We start from the raw sequence: 25,657 nt of genomic DNA, 5'->3' as shown, positions 1-25,657 counted from the left end.
TCATTTATGGGGGCATTTGAAAGCTCTTGTCTACGCAACCCCGGTACCAAATGTAGAGACTCTTCGTGCTCGTATTGTGGACGGCTGTGATACAATACGCCATTCTCCAGGGCTGCATCAGCGCATTAGGAATTCCATGCAACGGAGGGTGGATGCATGTATCCTCGCTAACGGAGGACATTTTGAACATTTCCTGTAACAAAGTGTTTGAAGTCACGCTGGTACGTTCTGTTGCTGTGTGTTTCCATCCCATGATTAATGTGATTTGAAGAGAAGTAATAAAATGAGCTCTAACATGGAAAGTAAGCGTTTCGGGACACATGTCCACATAACATATTTTCTTTCTTTGGGTGTGAGGAATGTTTCCTGAAAGTTTGGCCGTACCTTTTTGTAACACCCTGTATAAGGAGGCCATAGCTGGAAATGTGGAAAAGTTTCTACAGCCACCACTGGACTGTTGAAAGTCCACGCAATAGACGTACGAGAAGTTATCAGCTAAGATTCTCAGTCAACTTTCGGGCTGGAATTCTTAGAGAATACCTTGTTGGACCACAAGTCTTACGAGATCATCTGAGTGGTGCAAGGTATTTGAAGTTTCCGAAAAATGCCTTCAAAAAAAATGGTTCAAAATGGCTCTGAGCACTATGGGACTTAACATCTATGGTCATCAGTCCCCTAGAACTTAGAACTACTTAAACCTAACCAACCTATAGACATCACACAACACCCAGCCATCACGAGGCAGAGAAAATCCCTGACCCCGCCGGGAATCGAACCCGGGAACCCGGGCGTGGGAAGCGAGAGCGCTACCGCACGACCACGGGATGCGGGCTCAGACAAGAGTGCGGAATCTTACAGAGAATCAGATAAGACGTGGTTCGTCGTTGCACATTATTCGACGAAGTTGATGGTCGTCATATTGAACATTTACAGTATTGAAGCCACAGATTTAATTTACAGTATTTGATTTTACTCTACTGTCAATTAACGTTTTCCAGAACACAGAATTCTGGTGTTTCGTTTAGTCTACCGCATGCATAGAAAGTCCATAATGCTGTAGAAGCGTTATTTCACTCATAGTGCTGTAGGAGCTTTATTTCACATTTCCAGCTATAGATTCCTTACATCGAAAAGTTCAAATTTTCATCGTCTACAGTCCCTTAAATTATTAAAACGTCATTCTGTTACACCCTACATAAACTTTTAGTTGCTTTTTGTTTTTCGTATTACTATTTGAGATAGCTCTGAAATTATGTATATTGCTCCAGCACTGATGTATTTGGAATGTATTAGTATTAATGTTACTGGGACTAAATATTATGACTTTTTACAGCTATTCACTATGTTTTGATTTGAGAGTATGCGCGAAAACGTATTTTTATTGAACAAATATCAATTACGAAGAAAATTATCCATCTGATTTCCACCTGTGTAGAAAACAAGTGCACACTTTGCCATAAGAAAATAGGATTTTACTGCTGTAGTAAGACAACTGACGTGTATCCATGATACGATCATCCCGAACACAAATAAATCAATGTTTTCAATATATTAATAAGACTCTCCATTCTTGTTGTGGTCTTCAGTCCAGAGACTGGTTTGATGCAGCTCTCCATGCTACTCTATCTTGTGTAAGCTTCTTCTATACTCGATGTTAACAAATTTATCTTCTTCAGAAACGCTTTCCTTGCCATTGCCTACATTTTACATCCTCTCTACTTCGACCATCATCAGTTATTTTCTTCCCAAATAGCAAAAATCATTTACTACTTTAAGCGTCTCATTTCCCAATCTAATTCCCTCAGCATCATCCGATTTAATTCGACTACATTCCATTATCCTCGTTTTGCTTTGGTTGATGATCATCTTGTATCCTCCTTTCAACACACTGTCCGTTCCGTTCAGCTGCTCTTCCAAGTCCTTTGCTGTCTCTGACAGAATTACAATATCATCGGCGAACCTCAAAGTTTTTATTTCTTCTCCATGGATTTTAATTCCTACTCAGAATTTTTCTTTTGTTTCCTTTACTACTTGTTCAATATACAGATTTAATAACATCGGGGATAGGCTGTCTCACCCCCTTCCCAACCACCGCTTCTCTTTCATGCCCCTCGACTCTTATAACTGCCATCTGGTTTCTGTACAAATTGTAAATAGCCTTTCGCTCCCTGTATTTTACTCTTGCCGCCTTCAGAATTTGAAAGAGAGTATTCCAGTCAACATTGTCAAAAGCTTTCTCTGAGCCTACAAATGCTAGAAACGTAGGTTTGCCCTTCCTTAATCTAGCTTCCAAGATGAGTCGTAGGGTCAGTATTGCCTCACGTGTTCCCACATTTCTATGGAATCCAAACTGATTTTCCCCGAGGTCGGCTTCTACTAGTTTTTCCATTCTTCTGTAAAGAATTTGCGCTAGTATTTTGCATCTGTGACGTATTAAACTGATAGTTCGGTAATTTTCACATCTGTCAACACCTGCTTTCTTTGGGATTGGAATTATTACATTCTTCTTGAAGTCTGAGGCCGTCAGTATTTCCAATGGAATGTTGTCTACTCCGGGGGCCTTATTTGGACTTAGGTCTTTCAGTGCTCTGTCAAACTCTTCACGTAGTATCGTTTCTCCCATTTCATATTCATCTACATCCTCTTCCATTTCCACAATATTGTCCTCGAGTACATCGCCCTTGTATAGATCTTCTATATACTCCTTCCACCTTTCTGCTTTACCTTCTTTGCTTAGAACTGGGTTTCCATCTGAGCTCTTGATGTTTATGCAAGTGGTTCTCTTATCTCCAAAGGTCTCCTGTAGGCAGTATCTATCTTACCCCTAGTGACATAAGCCTCTACATCCCTACATTTGTCCTCTAGCCATCTCTGCTTAGCCATTTTGCACTTCCTGTCGATCTCATTTTTGAGGCGATTGTGTTCCTTTTTGCCTGCTTCATTTACTGCATTTTTACATTTTCTCCTTTCACCAATTAAATTCAATATATTTTCTGTTACCCAAGGATTTCTACTAGCCCTCGTCTTTTTACCTACTTGATCCTCTGCTGCCTTCACTACTTCATCCCTCAAAGCTACCCATTCATCCACTGTATTTCTTTCCCCCATTCCTGCCAATTGTTCCCTTATGCTCTCCCTGAAACTCCGTACAACCTCTGGTTCTTTCAGTTTATCCAAGTCCCATCTCCTCAAATTCCCACCTTTTTGCAGTTTCTTCAGTTTAATCTACAGTTCATAACCAATAGATTGTGGTCAGAGTCCACATCTGCCCCTGGAAATGTCTTACAATTTAAAATCTGGTTCCTAAATCTCTGTCTTACCATTATGTAATCTATCTGAAACATGTCAGTATCTCCAGGCTTCTTCCATGTATACAGCCTTCTTTTATGAGATTGGGAGATTATAGAGGATCAAATTTTGAATGTTTTATGTATGTAAGGAAGCTATAGCTGGAAATATGGAAAAGTTTGTACAGCCACCATTGGACTGATGAATGTCCACGCACTAGACGTACGAGAAGTTATCAGCTAAGATTATCAGTCAACTTTCGGGCTGGAATTCTTAGAGAATACCTGGTTGGACCACACGTCTTACGAGATCATCTGAGTGGTGCAAGGTATTTGAAGTTTCCGAAAAATGCCTTGGCTGAACTTTTGGAGGAGGTTCCCTTGCAACTGCGCACTAGTTTTTGGTTTTAGAATGATGGTACTCCACCGCAGTTTGATCGTCGGGTCAGAGCATATCTCACAGACAACGTCAGGTACAGAGTAATTTGAAGGGGATGTCCAATCCCTTGGCCTGCGCGCTCCGCTGACTTCACCCCTCTTGACTTTCCTCAGGGGTTATGTTAAGTCCCCTCTGTACTCAAAACCAGTAGTGACAGTAACTGAGCTAATTGAACACATCGTTTGACATCATCATATAAGAGTGCGGAATCTTACAGAGAATTAGATAAAACGTGGTTCGTCATTGCACATTATTCAACGAAGTTGATGGTCGTCACATTGAACATTTACAGTAGTGAAGCCACAGATTTGATTTACAGTATTTGATTTTACTCTACTGTCAATTAACGTTTTCCAAAACACAGAATTCTGGTGTTTCGTTTAGTCTACCGCATGCATAGAAAGTCCATAATGCTGTAGAAGCGTTATTTCACACATAATGCTGTAGGAGCTTTATTTCACACATAATGCTGTAGGAGCTTTATTTCACACATAATGCTGTAGGAGCTTTATTTCACATTTCCAGCTATAGATTCCTTACATCAAAAAGTTCATAATTTCATCTTCTACAGTCCCTCAAATTATTAAAACGTCATTCTGTTACATCCTATATATACCTTTACTTGCTTTTTGTTTTTCGTATTACTACTTGAGATAGCTCTGAAATTTTGTATATTGCTCCAGCACTGATGTATTTGGAATATATTAGTATTAATGTTACTAGGACTAAATATTATAACTTTTTACAGCTATTCAATAAAAGCAAATAGCGACATTACGAATTTCCAACTGAATGGTTCATTGTCAAAGAGGTACTCGCGTTTTTAATTCATTTTAGCTTATGCTGAACACGTTGTTGACTGTTTTTGGTTGTGGTGAAATATTCTTGAGACGGAGATGCCATCGAAACTGCTATGTCATTTTTATGGCACCGTAGACCTTCTCCCCGCCCCCCCCCCCTCCCGCACACACATATCGGCCATATATATATATATATATATATATATATGTGTGTGTGTGTGTGTGTGTGTGTGTGTGTGTGTGGTTTGATTTGACAGTATGCGCTGAAACATATTTTTATTGAGCAAATATCAATAACGAAGAAACGAAGAAAATTAACCAACTGATTTCAGCCATTCTTTGCCATAAGAAAATAGAATTTTACTGCTGTAGTAAGACAATTGACGTGTCTTCACGATACGATGATCCCGAACACAAAAAAATAATGTTTTTAATATATTAATTAAATTCTCCATCCATAACTGCAAAAAAGAAACACTTCCTTGACGACCCACAATTTTAATTTACCCACTAACCGGCTTTCGATTTCTTCGGCCATCAACAAGGGACAACGTGATTGTCACGCTACATAGTGAACGTCAGATTTCTATTTATAGAAAACAAGTGTAAGTAATTATGGACAAAAGACTCGGAAAGCAGCTAGACTTGATTACCAAAGGTTGAATCTGGTCCCACAATGACATGATGTGACGGCACACTGCGTCACATTAGCTGTTTAGAATCCTGGGAGTACTTTCAGCTGTCGACGGCCGAAGAAGCCAAAATATAGCTATTTAGAAAGCAACCATTGCTGCAGAACGTTAAGAAATTTTTCTTTTTGATTCGTAATTGATGTTTTTCGATTTTCAAAAAGTTATGACACTGTACATGTTATATATATAAATGTATGCAGAAAACCTGACGCTAATTGAATTTCTTGTACCATAGAACGAAAGGAAAAAGAAAGATTATTGTTTAACGTTCCGTCAACAACGAGGTGATTACTGGCTTAGCACAATTTCTGATTGGGGAAGGGTGAGGAAGGAAATCGGCTGTACCCTTTCAACGGAACCATCATTGCTTTTTCCTCAAGCGATTTAGGAAAATCACGGAAACGCTAAATCTGAATGGTCGGACAGGATTTCAATCGTCGTACTCTGCAATGCGAGTCCAGCGTGCTAAACACTGCGCCACCGCACTTGGTTGTAATAATGGTTGGGTGTATTACATAGAGGCGTCTTTGTACAGGCTGTGAAGTCAGGCAAAGATTCAGGGAGGTGTCTGAGATGTCTGCGCAATTAAATACCGTGGCCGCATTGACCAGTGGACCCCGTTATCGCATCAGTAGGTCCGCAGCGACGAGGCCCGCTGTTGGCCTTGCGGAGTAAGCCAGTGCTCGGAAGCCTCATCAGCGACTGCAGAGGACTTCCGCCGCAGTTCGGGCACAAAGGCGGGAGATAGGACTGCGTGCCGTGCGGCGATAGCACTGCCTTCTGGTCGTCAGCTCCCAGGAAGCGCTTATCACACCCACACCCCGCTGTCGTTTCGAGAGATGCAATCACGTCCTCACTCCCTGTGGAGCGGCTAAATCACATGTGTCGGAATAATCAGCTGCGTGGAATATACCACGACGTTAAGTCTCAAAGGCATAAGGGCAGTCAGAGTAAAACGAGACACACAGGAAAAAAATTAAGTAAACTGTTTATTATTTCAAAAACAATCACCGTATCTGTTACCGAGAGGGGTAGTGCGGTGGTTAGAACACTGGACTCACATTCGGGAGGACGGCGTTTCAAATCCGCGTCCCGCCATCCTCATCTACATCTACATCTACGTGATTACTCTGCTATTCACAATAAAGTGCCTGGCAGAGGGTTCAATGAACCACCTTCAAGCTGTCTCTACCGCTCCACTATTGAACGGCACGCGGGAAAAATGAACACTTAAATTTTTCTGTCGAGCCCTGATTTCTCTTATTTTATCGTGATGATCATTTCTCCCTATGTAGGTGGGTGCCAACAGAATGTTTTTCGCAATCGGAGGAGAAAACTGGTGATTGAAATTTCGTGGGAAGATCCCGTCGCAACGAAATACGCCTTTGTTTTAATGATTGCCACTACAATTCACGTATCATGTCTGTGACACTATCTCCCCTATTTCGCGATAATACAAAACGAGCTGCCCTTCTTTGTACTTTTTCTATGTCATCCGTCAGTCCCACCTGATGCGGATCCCACATCGCACAGCAATAATCCAGAATAGGGCGGACAAGTCTGGTGTTAGTAGTCTCTTTAGTAGACCTGTTGCACCTTCTAAGTGTTTTGTCAATGAATCGCAGTCTTTGGTTTGCTCTACCCACAATATTATCTATATGATCGTTCCAATTTAGGTTATTCCTAATTGTAATCCCTAAGTATTTAGTTGAATTTACAGCCTTCAGATTTGTGTGACTTATCGCTTAATCGAAATTTAGCTGATTTCTTTTAGTACTCATGTGAATAACTTCACACTTTTCCTTAGTCAGGGTCAATTCCCACTTTTCGCATCATACAGATATCTTATCTAAATCATTTTGCAAGTCGTTTTGATCATCTGATGACATTACAAGACGGTAATTGACAGCTTCATCTGCAAACAATGTAAGACGGCTACTCAGATTGTCCCCTATGTCGTTAATATAGATCAGGAACAACAGAGAGCCTATAACACTTTCTTGGGGAACGCCGGTTATTACTTCTGTTTTACTCGATGACTTCCCGTCTATTACTACGAACTGTGACGTTTCTGACAGGAAATCACGAATCCAGCCGCACAACTGAGGCGATACTCCGTAGGCACGCAGTTTGGTTAGAAGACGCTCGTGAGGAACGGTTTCGAAAGCCTTCTGGAAATCTAGAAATATGGAATCAATTTGACATCCCCTGTCGATAGCACTTATGACTTCATGAGTATAAAGAGCTAGCTGTGTTTCACAAGAACGATATTTTCTGAATCCGTGCTGACTATATGTCAATAAATCGTTTTCTTCGAGGTACTTCATAATGTTCGAATACAGTATATGTTCCAAAACCCTACTGCAAATCGACGATAGTGATATAGGCATGTAATTCAGCGGATTACTCCTACTTCCCTTTTTGGGTATTCGTGTGACTTGAGCAATTTTCCAGTCTTTAGGTACGGATCTTTCTGTGAGCGAGTAGTTGTATATAATTGCTAAATATGGAGCTATTTTATCAGCATACTCTGAAAGAAACCTGACTGGTATACAATATGAACCAGAGGCCTTGCCTTTATTAAGTGATTTAAGCTGCTTCGTTACTGCGAGGATATCTACTTCTATGTTTCTCATCTTGGCAGTTGTACTTGATTAGAATTCAGGAATATTTACTTCGTCTTCTTTGGTGAAGGAGTTTCGGAAAACCGTGTTTAATAACTCTGCTTTAGTGGCACTGTCATCAGTGACTACATCGTTGTCATCGCGCAGTGAAGGTATTGATTGCGTCTTGCCACTGGTGTGCTTTATGTATGACCAGAATCTCTTTGGGTTTTCTGCCAGATTCCTGATTTAGGTTTTCTGTGATTTCCTTAAATCGCTTGAGGCAAATGTCGGTATGGTTCCTTCAAAAGGGCACGTGCGCTTTCCTTCTCCATCCTTCCCTAATGCGAGCTTGTGCTCAGTCTTTAGTGACCCCGGTGTCGACGGGCCATTAAACACTAATATCCTTCTCCTCCACCGTATCTGTTAATACATTAATCCCGCAGCGAGACAAGCGGATTAGTGCCTTCAAGGAAACACATCTGCGGTTGCCTACGGAATCATGATTGTACCGCATGTTGCCAAGGTTGTCCCAACTATGCTGTAGAAGTCTCGCTGGGAAGCCCATACACATCCTTCATAGAGTTCCTCTCTCTTCCCAAGCGATTTTCGTATTTTTCGAGCCCTGATGAAAATCATTAGTGCCCGTTGATTTGCTTCGGACGGAGGGGCGCACTGCTGCGTACAAGCATGATGCCATAGGCAACCGGAAACGTTTCTCCGTCTTGTCTCACAATGAGGTAAATGTATTAACGGCTATGGGGATTGCTTTTGAAATAATAAACAGTTTATTTACTTTCTTCCTTCTGTCTGTTTTTCATTTGACCGCTCCTTGTACAGAGGATCGCTACAGTTTAGTACATCGTCAATATCATGGTCATTACAGATGGGGCATTGGTTCACTGTGACGAGGAATCAGGAATGTGGATTCGAATCCCGCTCCTCCCTTATGCGAGTCGGGTGTCTGAACCACTACGCCACTTTGATCGGTGTCTGGTGAAATTGGGCAACGGTCTGAGACAAATGAATTGCACTTAGCTGAGACGTCGGTGAATTTCGAAACACCTAGATATTTTAGACAGTCATTTACTCCCTATAACAACAGCTCGAAAACACCCTTTTTTATCTGTCCGATAATGCATTAATACTCCTGTATTTAAAGCATTAATTGTGAGGTGTACAATTTTGAAAGCAAGGAAACACCTCCGCACTTGCTGCATTATTTGTTACTTGCCAAATGCACCATATAATAGCTATTGCCTTGTATTAAGTATGCTACAGGAGGAAAATAAGCAAGTTTCACCGACAACTAGCCGCCACTTATGGCACAGATCCCCCCTAGAAATTAAGGGTGATGTGATACACCGTTATCTTTGTGACTGACACTTTTGCATCAGAGAGGAACCGATATGCAACTGCTTTCAGCTTCACAGTGTATGCAGTGTACCACATTCCCCATGAGAAATGTAGCGGAACTGTTTCCTGTGAGAGTGATAGTATTAATCGTAGCAAACCAATAATGTATGTGATGCAAGACACGTACACTCTTTGACACAAAACCTGGCCGTCAGCTGCCTACCGCAGAGCCAAACAAGGAACCCCTTGAGTGCGAGATCGCAAGTTCAATCTTTAGTAAGGCCCACTTAAAAGTGCTCTGTTAAGATTTATGACAGGAAAAATATTAGTTGCTAACGACTCGTCATGTGCATCACAAGAGCGACAGAAAATGATTGTCTGGAAGGTGCAGAGATCAACATTCTATGGGATGTATATATTACGCTTCACAAAATGGACATGGTCGACATTCACAAAATGTTCAAAACAAACCATTAACTTGGACTGTGGACACCGAATGAAAAATGGCACGCCACAGTGATCACAAAGGTTCGCACCATCGTGATCGAAGGTGAACTTCTTTGGAATTACGGACCGTCCAGGACGATCAGCAAGGTATCCACCCTTAAAGAGTGGATATAGAAATATATTGGTGTAGCGGGATGATGAGAACTGTTGGAATATGATGGCATGCAGCCGAATGCGAAACAGTCTATCGTAGAGCTTATCGTGAAATTGGTTATCTCTCAAAGCATATATGCATATAGTGCGATCATATGTTTTATAGACACGGAAAAAACACACATCGAGAGATTGAATTTGTCCAGTGATTCCAGGTGGTATGAATTGGAATGTCACGCACTTTCCGGAAGGGTTAGTTTGCTCTAAAGGAGTATGATTTTTATAGGAATCAAGCAAAAGCAAGTTACTTTGACCAGCTATTGGCCAAAGGTAGTGCTCATACCATAGCTGTAATCTCTTACGCCCATTTTCCCACTCTTGCTTGCTGTGACGTAAATATTCGCTAATGCCCGTGCAAAATCACACACACGAGAAAGAATCGTAGAGGGCAGAGCATCTTCAAATTCTCATAGCACAATAAATAACTTTCCAGACAGTTACTATCCAGATTAATAGTTTAAATAATTGTATACGAATGCGTTAAGGCACTGATGCTACTTGATACTGGTACAACTCACTTGGTAACTCTAATTAACAGGGTTCCTTTCATGTGCATTTCCTCTACATATCCTGATTGGTGGTAGCTGAAAACAAATTCCATATTGAACGATGGGACAAGTTTGTTTATCTCATTAACAAATTTTCGGGCCGATTCTGCAGTTTGCTGTGCATCGGTATGTAGACACTTTGTTGGAAATTTCGTTATCTTACGTCTTCTAATCCCTTGAAATCACTGTAATTTATGTCGCGCGTAGTTTGATGGGCGTAACGTAATAGGACGCTATCATGCACATCCTGTGAACTGTATCGAGCATTCTTGAAACGCACAAACACCAGTTTTCGAAACAAGTGCGCCTTTTCCTCCCTTGAACGACCGCAATTTTTCTTATGCACTACACTGTCATATTGCTGCGAAATCTGTTGATAATTTTTTTTTTACTATTCTTCGAATTATCTTCCATGTTCGTAATTATGTCTAACACCCGCTCCTTGGACAACGATTGTCCTTTCCAACGTTTCACTGGAGATGGGATTTGTAGCTCCCTGTCCGACAAGGATGATGAACTGCATGGCTCTGCAGCTGTTTTAGTATCATTTTCACTTGTTAACTCCGTATCGTCATCATTGTACTCATCACGTACATTGTCCACACAGGCTAGTGTACACAACACCACACATTTCACTGACTCATCTTGCAGAAACGCTAATACAGAGGAGTCCAAAAAAATGTATCCGCTGTTTAAAAGTACATAACTGGCAAACTAATTGACGGAGTTGTCTCATCTGTGGTAGTGAAATAGTTTGTAGTTCCGGCAATCGCCACACAAGCGTTGTATTGCGTTGTTTTGTTTTGTCATATGACAGTCGCCAGATAGTCAGTGTTTTGTTCTTAATTGCACCTAGTTACTCGAGTAAACACGGCTGGCCGATGAAAGGAAGTCAGTTTTGAAGTGGTATTTTAAGTACGAAAACATTAATGAGGTTCAAGGGGAATGGCGAAATGAGTATCAAACAGAGCCACCGACACGTTTAACGATTCGTCGCATTCGAGACAAATTTGAAGCCGAAGGCTGTGGTAAAGATGTACCCAAACAACGATCTGGACGACCTGTAACAGTAACAAGTCCAGACTCCCGTCGTGCGTTACAACAATTCACTCGCTCACCACAGAAGTCTGTGAGACAGTGTGCCCGTGAGACTGGAATGAGTCGCTCAAGTATTCGGCGAATTTTGAAGACAGCGAAGTGGAAGTGCTACATCCCACGATTGCTACACGCAATGAACGAGGACGACGCAGATCGTAGAACTGAGTACTGCGAGTGGTTTACTAACATCGTGCGCAACTATGAAGAGTTTGCAAAGATGATTGTGTGGTCTGATGAGGCACAGTTCAAACTCAATGGTACAGTAAATCGCCGCAATTGCATATACTGGGCCGCCGAAAATCCGAACGTCCACGTAGACAAAGTCATGAATTTGCCAGGAGTAAATGTGTGGTGTGGGTTGTCTTACCGGTGCTTGATTGGGCCATTCTTCTTTGACGGTACAGTTACCTGTGAGGTGTACCTTCAGAAGCTTCAGACATCAATTTTACCTGCCATCCGAGACTTGTATGGAGACGGAAGAGTTTACTTTCAACAAGATGGTGCCCCAGCCCACTACCAAAATCGTGTTAGGGCGTATCTCGACAAAAATCTACCAGGAAGATGGATAGGCCGTAGAGGTGCTGTGGAGTATCCGCCACGTTCCCCAGACCTAACTCCTCTGGACTTCCACCTGTGGGGAACACTAAAGGACGTCGTTTATCAACAAAAGCCACGCACATTGGATGACCTTCGAGATTCCATCGTACATTCATTTGCAAATATCCAACTGAACACGTTGCAGTCAGTAGTTCGTGCTGCAGTTCGGCGGCATCGTTTGTGTGTGGATGTTAACGGTGACCGTTTCGAACACCTACAGTGATATCTTTAAGTTGGACTCAAAGCTACGCTTTCACCAAAAATGAGACAACTCCGTCCATTAGTTTGCAAGTTATGGACTTTTAAACAGTGCATACATTTTTTGGACCCCCTGTATATCATCTGCCGCTCGTTTCTCACTGCAGCGAGGGGTAGCCAATCGATCTGAGGGGCTTTGTCACGGTCCGCACGGCTCCCTCCGTCTGGGGTCCGAGTCCTTCCTCGGTCATGGATGTGTGTGTGTTGTACATAGCGTTAGTTTTAGTTAGATTAAGTAGTGGGTAAGCTTATGGACCAATGACCTCAGTAGTTTGGTCCCATAAGATCTTACCACAAATTTTCTAATTTTTCTTTCTCACTCTGCGAAATTCCTTGGGTATCTTTCCGACGATCTGTCAGTTTCGGTAACTGTTGTTGATGATATAATGCAATGTTTGCTTTGTTTATCGATGCCATTGCTCTGCTTTGTACCAACACCATTAGCACTGTAGTACTGTTGTGAGCTACTCGTCCACTAAGCAGTTCAACTACATTCCTTAGCTTTATGCTGTGCTCACCATTGGATACCTTCAGTCTCGCCTCCTGTTTCCATTAGGAGATAATGTTGTGGTTGCATTGCAGACAGTATGGGGGTGTCGAATGCCGTATGCAGCATTGGCGTTTTGCCACTTCTCACTCAATGGGTTCCTTGTGAATCTGCGCCGATCGCGAAATGGGCCAATGACATGGCCATCCTGGTAATTCCCTAACAACGGCTATCTGTACACTCCGGTTAAGCTGGGGCAGTTTCTGGAGGAAGTCTTGTATTCTGTTCGAGGTGTGGTCCGGCATCCACGCTCATGGTCTACCTGTAAACCGCTTCAGTCTGAGTGCAACGTCTGGCGACTGTCTTTCGTCTCAATACTGAAGTCGTGAGTGTAATGGTAGCACAGATACAACATACACTCTCAAGACAAAAAAAACGACGCACCACGAAGGAATTATTCGGTATAGGACGGAAATCGGTAGATGTGACGTACGTGTACAGAAAAACAAATTATTATAGTTTCAGAAAAATTGGATGATTTATTCAGGAGAAACAGTTTCACAAACTAAGCAAGTTGGTCCACCTATGGCCCTCTTGGCTTAGCACTGGCTGATAGAGTGGTTGGATGTCCTACTGAGTGACATTGTGCCAAATTCTGTCAAAGTGGAACGTTAGTGTATCAAAACTCCAGAGGATTGGAGGGCCCCGTCAAATGGGGGAGATCCGGCGACTTTGTTGGCCAAGGTAGGGTCTGTCAAGCACGAAGACAAGCAGTAGAAACTCACCGTGTGTGGTCAGGCATTATCTTGCTGAAATGTAACCCCAGAATGTCTTGCCATGAAGGGCAACAAAACAGGAAGTAGAATATCGTCGACGTACCGCTGTCCTGTAAGGGTACACAGGATGACAACCACAGGGATCCTGCTACGAAACGAAATGGCACCCCTCATTCACTCCTCACTGTGAGGCAACATGGTTGGCGACACTACAGACACATATTCGCTGATCATCGGGCGTCAGCTCTAAGCGGGGCCCATCACTGAGGAAAAAAATGGGTCAAGTGGCTCTGAGCACTATGGGACTTAACATCTGCGGTCATCAGTCCCCTAGACTGAGAACTACTTAAACCTAACTAACCTAAGGATACCACACACATCCATGCTCGAGGCAGGATTCGAACCTGCGACCGTAGCAGTCTCGCGGTTCCGGACTAAAGCGCCTAGAACCGCTCGGCCAAAACGACCGGCCATCACTGAAGACTACTGCATTCAGTGAGACTGCAGGGTGTCTGAAGAAGGCCTGGGCAGTTGTGGGATGCCAACGTGACTGTCTCCCTCCATATGGTCCGTCATCCGGGAGTGATGGTCTTCGGTGCCATTTCTTTTCGTAGCAGTAAGCCTTTGGTTGTCACCCGCATCACCCTTACACTACAATGGTACGTAGACGATATTCTACGTCCCGTTTCGTTGTCTTTCATGGCAATCTCTCCTGGGGTTACACTTCTGCAAGGTAGTGCCCACCCGTACACGATAAGAATTTCTACTGCTTGTCTTCGAGCTTTCCAACCCTAGCTTGGTCAGCAATATCGCCTTATCTCTCCCCGATTAAGAACGTCTGAAGCATTATGGGTAGGGCCATGCAACCATCGAGGGATTTTGACGGTCTAATGCTCCAACTGGACAAAATTTGGCACGCTATCGCTCAGGAGGACAGCCAAAAATTCTATCAACCAACGCCAAGGCGAATAACTGCTTGCACAAGGGCCAGCGGTAGACCAGCGAGTTACTGACTTGCTCAATTTGTGAAACCCTTTCTCTTGCACAAATCATCCATTTTTTTCTGAAACTGTAATCATTTGTTTGGCTCTACATGTAAATCACATCTACCGACTTCCGACCCATTCGGTTAATTCCATCGTTGCGCATCGTTTTTCCTATTATTTTTTCTTAGGATGTATTTCACTTTCTGACACATCAGTAATAATAGTTACACCTAGCAACATTACGCGATAGACTTCTCGGCAGCTGATTTAGGTTTTCCGTGATTTCCCTAAATCGCTCCAGGCAAATGCCGGGATGGTTCCTTTCAAAGGGTACGGCCGACTTCCTTCCCTAATCCGATGAGACCGATGACCTCGCTGTCTGGTCTCCTTCCCCAAAACAACCAACCAACCAACCAACCAACTTCTCGGCAGACTGTCTGTCCGTGAACGCCGCACGATCGAGAGCTCGACGGGACCATTTGGCTTCGAATTGGTAACTGCTGCGGCGCACTGCGTTCTCTTGTCCGATGTCGAAAGCGCCAGCAACTGCTCATCGCTCAGGATGTATAAAATGCTTTCCCTTTTCTGAGTGATGCTCCACAAAAATAGTCTACGATTCGCAATTCTCGATCGAGAGCAACGGAGCAGACGACCCGTTTTAATACGACGAGTATTGTATTACACTAATACGCAAGACATGAATATGGCTCAAAACTAATCGTATCGTTGGTGAGCCAATCAGAAAATTCCACACCTATCTTTAATGATATTATTAATGCTTTATATCTCGTAAATATGGTTCTTGAGCGAGACGTCGGATGCCATCGTGAAATTTCCACAATACTTCGTCGGCGCACCTGACAGATATCTTCAGATGCGGCGAACACATTACTGAGGCTGTAACGGAGGCCTCCTACTTATGAAACTCTGAGATGAAAGTACGCAGGCATGAACGCGCCAAATTCGGAGACCAGTAGCGCAGATAAGCCGATCTGTAGCGAGAGAGACAGCAACGCCATCTGTCGGACGATGGACGCACGCGCAGCGGCTGTCGATCATACGGTGCGCTCTCGTCGGCCGCTCCAACGCCCTCTGTCGGGAGCCGCCTGCCGAAATACGTGTCCGCGCTGGTGTGTGGCCGTCCTCGCAGTTGTCAAACGAATATCTATGTCGCCACCGTCATCCCTTGTACGACCAACAGTTTTTCTCTGTGGTCGCTGTGATTTTAGCACGGCCAGCGCTAGATCCCGTGCCCTGCTGAGTTGGTATCGTGCGTCCCTGTTAAGAAGATTAGCTGCAGCAGTGTGTTCGCCACACCTGAAGATGTCGGTCAATTGTGCTGACGAAATATGTTCACGACATCCGACGTCTCGCCCTAGAATCATATTTACCACTAAGATATTGCAGTGCCTGTGTTATTCCGATTTATGATGTAAAGTTCCTTTGGATTTGCATCCATGTCCAAAGGAACAGGCACTGCTACGACTACAGCTGTTACGAACTACAGTAAATGTACTGGCAATGGCGAATATGGGTAAGCATCAGCTGTAGAACGGAATGACGACAGTGAAAATTTGTGCCGGACTGAGCTTCGAACCTGGATTTCCTGCTTATCACGAGTGACTGCCTCATATTTTTTTTTTTTTTTTTTTTTTTTTTTTGTTCGTTCGATGTAGTTCGTTGCGTTTGGTCTGGGCGGACGTCACAAGACACCCGTTCAAGCTGATCGTTGATTCCCTGACTCAGTTTTTTTTATTACAGAGAGCACGCAGCCCTCTGACGGAACACGCTGAGCTACCGTGCCGGCACACCATTTGGCTGACCGTGCATGCATGTCCAAAGGAACTTTTCATCGTAAATAGGAATAACACAGGCACTGAAATATCGTATTTATCCGCCAACATCGGGCAAGCGACTTTCAAGTAAAATGTCTCTGCTGTACGGGAACACATACAGTGGAGGTACGAGTACAGGTCGTAGACGAATGACTGACGACGTATGGAAGTTTGGGTGCGGCCAGGAGTTGTGCATGGATAGCCAAATGGTAAGATGACCGTTCGCAATAAGCGGGAGATCCAAATTCGAGACCCGGTCTCAAATAAATTTTCATTTTCGTCATTCCATTCTACAGTTAATGGCCGTCCATATTCGCAATTGCGAATACGTTTAATATATTTATCACTAGTCCGTCCGAAAAGCCTGAGGTAATGCTTTGTATCTCGTTGATTTTCAAAAAAAATCGCTCTGAGCACTATGGGATTTAACTTATGAGGTCATCAGTCCCCTAGAACTTAGAACTACTCAAACCTAACTAACCTAAGGACATCACACACATCCACGCCCGAGGCAGGATTCGAACCTGCGACCGTAGCGGTCGCGCGGCTCCAGACTGCAGCGCCTAGAACCGCTCGGCCACCCCGGCCGGCCCTAAGGACATCACACACATCCATGCTCGAGGCAGGATAGCGGTCGCGCGGTTCCAGACTGTAGCGCCTACAACCGCTCGGCCACTCCAGCCGGTCGTTTCTTTTCCTTTTGGTAGCGATTCTTCGTGCAATTTTTTCGTCAGGAATTCGTATGTTTCTGTCAGGACTCAGTGAGCAACTGTACTGAAATATGTTTTACTATCCTTGTTCGATGCCCTATGGAAATGCGATAAACTGTGCGAATGCCTTTCAGTCCACGTTAACGCTGGTCGAAAATAATATTTAAGGTATTCAATAAGATTTAAGCCAACAAAATTGCCCTTCTTTTTAAGCTATCCAGAGTGGAAGGAAATTGCTAACGCAGGTGTTAGAAAACGTCTACAGGGATGCCTAATGACAACTACGGAGATGTAGCACAGAGGAACTACACTGAGGTGACAAAATTCATGGGACAGTGACATGGCCATATACAGATGGCGGTAGTATCGAGTACACAAGATATCACAGCGCAGTGTATTGGCGGGCCGGCCGGAGTGACCGAGCGGTTCTAGGCGCAACAGGCCGGAACCCCGCGACCGCTACGTTCGCAGATTCGAATCCTGCCTCGGGCATGGATGTGTGCGATGTCCTTAGGTTAGTTAGGTTTAAGTAGTTCTAAGTTCTAGGGGACTGATGCCCTCAGAAGTTAAGTCCCATAGTGCTCAGAGCCATTTGAACCATTTTTTGTATTGGCGGTAATTTGTACTCAGGTGATTCATTTCAAACAATTTCTGACGTGATTATGGCCGCACGACAGGAATTAACAGACTTTGAACGTGGAATGGTAGTTAGAGTTAGACGCTTGGGACATTCTATTCCGGAAATCGTTAGGTCGTTAGGGAATTCAATACCCCGAGATCTACAATGTCAAGGATATGCCAAGAATACCACATTTCAGGCATTAGCGCTTATCTCACCATGGACAACGCAGTGTGCTAACAGTAGCAACACTGTGTGTAATAACCACAGAAATCAATGGGGTATGTAAACCAACGTATCCTTTAGGACAGTGCGGCGAAATTTGATGTTAATGGGCTATGGCAGCGGACGACCGACGCGAGTGCCTTTGCTGACAGCACGACATCGTCTGCAGCTCCTCTTCTGGGCTCGTGAACATATCGGTTGACCCTAGACGACAGGAAACCCTGGCCTGGTCATACGAGTCCCGATTTCAGTTGGTAAGAGCGTATGGTGGGGTTCGACTGTGGCGCAGACCCCCAAGAATCCGTGGACCAAAGTTGTAAACAAGACACTGTGCAAGGTGGTGTTGGCTCCATAATGGTGTGGGCTGTGTTTACATGGAATGGACTGGGTCCCCTGGTAAAACTGAACCGATCATTGACTGGAAATGGTTATGTTCGGCTTCTTTGAGACTATCTGCAGCCATTCATGGACTTCATGTTCCCAAACAACGATGGAATTGTCACTGGACCACAGTTGTTCACACTGGTTTGAGGAACAATCTGGACAATTCGAGTGAATGATTTGGCCACCGAGGTCGCCCGACACGAATCCCAGCGAACATTTGTGGTACATAACAGAGAGGCCCGTTCGTGAACAAAATCATGCACCGGCAACACTTCACAACTATGGACGGCTATAGAGACAGCATGGCTCAGTATCTCTGCAGGGGACTTCCAACGACTTGTTGAGTCCATGCCACATCGAGTTGCTACAATACGCTGGGAAAAAGTAGTGTTCGATACGATATTAGGAAGTATCCCATGACTTTAGTCACCTCAGTGTGTATTAATCACTATGTTCACTTCATATCTATTCACCTGACATCTGGGTCCTATGTGACGAATGAAATTCAAATTCTTGTAAGGTGATGCAGCTTGGTATTCGTAAAGCAGGCATATATGACCTCTAACATAGCGTACTGAGTAGAGCTTGTTAGAAAACTTAATTTGTAAAGTTTTCTTTTAGATATTGTTAAGGATTTCCTTCTAGCAATTTACAGCTGCAACGAATAAAACGGAAAATAAGAACCTGGAGTGCATTGGTCTGCGCCGCCATTAAAACTAAAGACAGACAGCGCCCTTGCATCGAGAAACAAGTCTAGAACCACTGAGCTAACGAGACGTTGCTGGGAGCAACTCTCTCCCATCGCAAAATTGGCCACTGAGTCTCCTAATATAACGTTAAAGATAATAAGAGTCGTTACTTTTGTGACGTACTGCATTCCTGGAGTCCAGATTGTGCTCTACTGGCCATTAAAATTGCTACACCACGAAGATGACGTGGTACAGACGGGACATTTAACCAACAGGAAGAAGATGCTGTGATATGCAAATGATAAGCTTTTCAGAGCATTCACACAAGGTTGGCGCCGGTGGCGACACCTACAACGTGCTGACATGAGGAAAGTTTCCAACCGATTTCTCACACACAAACAGCAGTTGACCGGCGTTGCCTGGTGAAACGTTGTTGTGATGCCTCGTGGAAGGAGGAGAAATGCGCACCATCACGTATCCAACTTTGATAAAGGTCGGATTGTAGCCTATCGCGATTGCGCTTTATCGTATCGTGACATTGCTGCTCGCGTTCGTCTAGATCCAATGAGTGCTAGCAGAATATTGAATCGGTGGGTTCAGGAGGGTAATACGGAACGCCGTGCTGGATCTCAACGGCCCCGTATCACTAGCAGTAGAGATGACAGGCACCTTATCCGCATGGCTCTAACGGATCGTGCACCCACGTCTCGATCCCTGAGTCAACAGATGGGGACGTTTGCAAGACAACAACCATCTGCACGAACAGTTGGACGACGTTTGGAGCAGCATGGACTATCAGCTCGGAGACGATGAGGCTGCATCAGAGACAGGAGCGCCTGCGATGGTGTACTCAACGACGAACCTGGGTGCACGAATGGCAAAACGTCATTTTTTCGGATGAATCCAGGTTCTGTTTAAAGCATCATGATGGTCGTATCCGTGTTTGGCGACATCGCGGTGAACGCACATTGGAAGCGTGTATTCGCCATCGCCATAGTGGCGTATCACCCGGCATGATGGTATGGGGTGCCATTGGTTACACGTTTCGATCACCTCTTGTTCGCTTTGACGGCACTTTGAACAGTGGACGTTACATTTCAGGTGTGCTACGACCTGTGGCTCTACCCTTTATTCGGTCCCTGTGAAATACTACATTTCAGCAGGATAATGCACGACTGCATGCTCGGGCCTTTCTGGATACAGAAAATGTTCGACTGCTGCCCTGGCCAGCACATTCTCCAGATCTCTCACCAATTGAAAACGTGTGGTCAATGGTGGCCGAGCAACTGGCTCGTCACAATACGCCAGTCACTACTCTTGATGAACTGTGGTATCGTGTAGAAGCTGCATGGGCAGCTGTACCTGTACACGCCACCCAAGCTCTGTTTGACTCAATGCCCAGGCATATCAAGGCCGTTATTATGGCCAGAGGTGGTTGTTCTGGGTACTGATTTCTCAGGTTCTATGCACCAAAATTGCGTGAAAATGTAATCACATGTCAGTTCTAGTATAATATGTTTGTCCAATGAATACCCGTTTATCATCTGCATTTGTTCTTGGTGTAGCAATTTTAATGGCCAGTAGTGTAATTCTGTAGCGTAAGTCATCGAAGTGGAAGGAAATGCCAAGTGAATTTGGCGGAACAATTCAAGACCACACGCGAAAGTAAATGCACTATCACAGGGTTGTCAAATATTTTCAACGATATTGACAATTCATAGCTGTGCTAGGGGCGGCTATTTAGCACAATACGTGATACGCCCATCTTATACGGGCTCTCAGAGGGGGGGAGGGGGGCGGTGAGAGCGTGTTTGGTTTTTATACAGCGTTATCGCCTGATACTTTCTAAAGTCGTCTTTCAGGCTATCTATGTTTACGGTATTCAATTATATTTAACCTAGAATTCCTCATTTTTGTAGCTATCCGGTCCGGAAAGGGTCTGTTAACGCTAGTGTTATATAATTTCAGCGCAGGATAGCAAAGCTCGTGATACTAGTTTCCGCTCATGAAGCAAACGATGTGTCAAATGTTGGAGTATATAATTTACTACCACGATTAAAATTTCCCCAAAACACCAACGAGTAAAAACTTGCATAGACAGTTTGCGACGAAAGCGTATGTCAATCGAATATATGTAACTGAAAATCATGCTTGCACCACACGTCACGAAACAGTAAGACGTCAAACATTTTGCACCTCTACATCGAATGTGTCTATGTACTGTCTTGTGCCACGTACAAATAGAATTTCACGACTACTACGAGAATGCTGAAGTATGTTGGTGGGGATGGAATTAATTTATTATTCGATGCCCTGCTGTAATGAATTTCTTTGAGGATTCAAAAGAGAAAAAACCGAAAATTATGTTCATTAACAGAGAAATTAAACTATAAATGTGGGCAATGTTCAGTTCTGCACCTTCATACGTTTTCCACCTTGAGATCTCTACAGATAATACATACTAACTAGTCTGCTTATCGCTTTCTTAGTATTCCCCACTTGTTTGGTTTCTAAATGATGAAAAGAAGGCACATCCATGCTACTGATGGTTTCTCCGAATGTTTCCACCGACTTATTTGTGTGGTGTTTTTTGTATTCGTAAAGCAGACCTCTTCCTGCTCACACGTGGTATTGGATCGAGGTCGTAAGAAAGCTTACGAATTGTGTTCGAAGTCGACAGTCACAAGTGAAACATGGACTTGATTATCCGGAATTTCCGTTTTAGTTTACGTAGCTATGTAAATAAAAGAAAGAAGGTACCCTAATTTATCCATTGGCATGACTTATTCGAACACCAGCAGAACAAAATTATCAAACGCAACCTCCCATTTACGGTTGTAACGCTATAACCAGCAGCTGAGCCAGTGGTAAGTCATGATCGTGGTCACAAATTCTTAGCTGTGGCAGAGTTTGTGCTGCATATTCGATTCTTGAGTAATATACTGCGACGCGAATTTATCTGTCGTCACGGTTTTAAATCAACGGAAATTGTATAGTTCTGCCTGCGTCACCGGCCTCCCGTTTTCGTCTTTTCTTATTGCGTCTTTCCTATCGCCCTGAAAACGAGATTCCGAGTTGTGTATTCTGCGTATTCACTGTTCATGTGCGTCGGTACGAGACTGGACTAGAAGGGAGAACCGATAGAGGTACTCAATGTACCCTCCGCCACACACCGTCCGGTGGCTTGCGGAGTATGGATGTAGATGTAGCAAATGGTGATTGGAAAGCTCTTACTAGTGAACGAATAACAATAATAATAGTAGCAATAACAAACTGGTAACAAATTAAGTTTACTGCATAACAGAAGAAGGGAGGCGATTAAAAATAAAAATAAATAAAAATGGGCTGATCGTTCAGTAGGCAGAATACAAAAGTTTTCTTAGCACTTTGTTATTGAATCCCGTTCTGGCTATTTGCAGAGTAAAAAGAAGAATCTGAAGAGATACACATCGGTAGTCCAACAGACATGTACTAGCAAGTGCTCGTGCCGTAGATCTTGAGTCGAGCATCGCGCCACAGATCTCTGCCATTGCTCGGGTGGTAATTAAGACACAAAATGAAATACAGAACCAGTTGAAATTTAAGAATGGAATGGCCTTCCTAAGGCAGAAAAATTAAATTTGGGATCACGATGGCATATAAACGCGATAGCTATTCAGATTACTTCATTAGTATGAAAATAGAATATAATGAGAATTCACGAGGATCACTCGGCACCATTCCCCAAAGGGAGTGAACGATCACGAGGTGCCAAACATTGTCAGCAGTTCTACCAACTCTCAACTGCACAAATAATATGGAGAACTTCACGGTTAATTCACAAAGTCCTCACTGCTATCCACAATCTGTTTCAGCCAACCCTCAATGGAGTTGTGCAACCAGACGCCGATCTAAGGGACGGCTTCACGCCGACAGCAGGTTACACCATTGAAAAATACAAATGAGTTGCACACTCTCCCCGTTCGCCTTGCGGTGAAATCTTATTTTAACAAAATTAAAAACGTGTACAAAGCTACCTTGTCCAAAACGTCAAGAAACAGTAAGATACTAAGCACCGTTGTCCTAAAACGGACTGTATCAACATCCGGTCTTTTGTCATGCACAACTAGAATATCAGGAATACCACCAAAATATGGAGACATTATGGATAAAAATAGATTAATACATTGATGTCGCGGAGTAACAAATCAAAATGTGGATTCACAAGAAAATTTTGAATGTATGACTGAAACAAAACAGAAGAAATAGGCAAATGTGCAGTTATGGACTTTCATACGCTTTCCATCCCCAGTTTTACGATAGGTGATGCATACTAATAAGCTTGTTGATGGCTTCCATAATTTTTCCCGTCTCGTTAAATACCGAGAATATGACCGAAATTCAGATTCGTGCCACTGACAGTTGGTTCGAATCTGTTCAGAGACTTTATCTTGTTTTGTTGCTGGTGTAACTTTGCATTCGTGAAGTAGACGACTATGGCTACTACTGAGTGGTTGCCGGGAGATGTATGACACGGTTCGTTATGATTCGTCACTTCCTTGCGACAGTCAGTAGCTAAATGTAGTAGCGAAAGGACGTGATGAGATACAGGTTTTGCAACAAAAATAAAAGAGCAGTTACTGTTTTAGAAGTTGAGTACTTGAGAACTATGCGGATAAGGCATTGCTGTTGTGATCACTCTCTTATTGCCATAATCATAGCTAAAGTACAGTAGATAGATCTAACGTGAAAAATGGCAGTAGAGGTATTTTATGCATGAAACGACCTTCTTGCAATCAAAGAAATTTACGTTAGTAATTCAATGTGATATCATAAGTGGGAATTATTCCCCCGTGGCAACTAACTTAGCACTGACGTCTGATAACCAAAGCCCAAATTTAGACCTGTTTGGAAAATATGTAACTTTCACTGCATCAACGACGGACTGAAGCCTAACGATTTTTCCCAAACGAATTAGGATGAACGATTAGAGCTGATGTACCGGTGACGACGAGGTTATTAGAGATGGAGCACAAAATCATTGTGGGGGAAAGATATCAATCGTATCTTTCTGAAGAGAATCGTCACGGGTTTTGCCGTAACTGATTTAGGCAAATCAGGGAGAACAAATAACCTGGTTGGCTTCCCTTTTGATTACGCGTCTAGTGTGCTAGCCGCTTCACCACTCGCTCTGAAAATGAATTAGGGGATGAATAGTTCATAGTATATGATGTGCCAATGGTATAGCAGGTATGCGCCGGCCGCAGGTTCGAATCCTGCCTCGGGCATGGATGTGTGTGATGTCCTTAGGTTGGATAGCTTTAAGTAGTTCTAAGTTCTAGGGGATTGATAACCTCAGCAGTTAAGTCCCATAGTGCTCAGAGCCATTTGAACCATAGCAGGTATGCCTATATGGAACGTAACAGTAGTCTCCAGAAGATAAACAGTAACACCCACAGTGACAGTAACAACTATGACAATGAAGAGGATAAGTAGGAGGAGGAAGATGAGATGTAACAGAAAATAAGACACTCAGAATTATGATACAGACATAACATACCAAAATGCACTGACAAATTATACATATCAGTCAAATAACAGTTAAGGATAGCAAATACTAGAATAACTGTAGTGCAAGGTGCTGGCATTCTAGCCAAGAAAGCACCCAATGTTGTTCATGGATGAATACCTAATATTAACATATAGCATCACCAAGAAACCATTTCCGAGGTATTCACCGCCAGTCACAACTGATGATGGCGCTACCAAATTCCTTCTCTGCCTTATCATCTTTCTATATTTTTCTTAAAACGATAATATTTTATATATATTTCAGCATCAAATTATTTGTACTTTAAAAAATATTTTGTTCTGTGCCAAATGTTGCTGATGAAACTGAAACAGAAAAACTACAAAAAGATGACAAACGAAAACTGTAACGTGCACTACATGTTTTAAAATAACAAGTAACAAGTCTTTAGATCTGCAATAAAATATCAATTTGCAATAAAATATAAATTTGCGATAAGTAAACATGATGTCCCACTACAGATTCCATCGATGTACCTATGTAAAATGTGAACGACGTCAGAAGTTATGGTCTGGAACGGAGAACAGAATTATTTGTTACTTCAAAAAAGTATTTTGTTCTGTGTCAAATGTTGCTGATAAAACCGAAACAGAAAAACTACAAAAAGATGACAAACCAAAACTGTAACGTGTAACTACCTGTTTTAAAATAACAAGTAATAGGTCTTTAAATTTGCAATAAAATACAAATTTGCAATAAAATATAAATTGTAAATAAAATATAAATTTGCAATAAGTAAACGTGATGTCTCAATATAGATTCCATCGATGTACCTATGTTAAATGTGAACGACATCAGAGGTTATAGTCTGGAACGGACAACAGAACGTAACTAAAAAATTTGCAAACATGATTGTGTTCTCCTTCCAAATCATTACCGGGGATGTGGAGTTGGTTTAGTGGCTCATTTTTGCAGCAGGTGATGTCCCGCATTTCAAGTCAACAATTTCGCGTCATTTAATTTTGTATTGTGTTCTTAAATCTCGTATTTGGTTGTATGGGTCACTGCGGGAAGCCATTTGAAATACAATAAATTAAAT

The 25,657-nt window shown here is 43.0% G+C and overlaps 1 protein-coding gene across 2 annotated transcripts in view; it reads left to right on the top strand.

Moving 5' to 3' along the window:
- LOC124721690 (MAM and LDL-receptor class A domain-containing protein 1-like) overlaps positions 1–25,657 on the top strand; it is a 1,116,850-nt gene that overhangs the window by 1,078,640 nt on the left and 12,553 nt on the right. The gene's annotated exons all lie outside the window — the stretch shown is intronic.

The sequence above is a fragment of the Schistocerca piceifrons genome, chromosome X (assembly GCF_021461385.2).
Source record: "Schistocerca piceifrons isolate TAMUIC-IGC-003096 chromosome X, iqSchPice1.1, whole genome shotgun sequence".
NCBI classification, from domain to species: Eukaryota; Metazoa; Arthropoda; class Insecta; order Orthoptera; family Acrididae; genus Schistocerca; species Schistocerca piceifrons.
The sequence above is the reverse complement of the archived record's forward strand: the minus strand, read 5'-3'. Positions and strand labels throughout refer to the sequence as shown.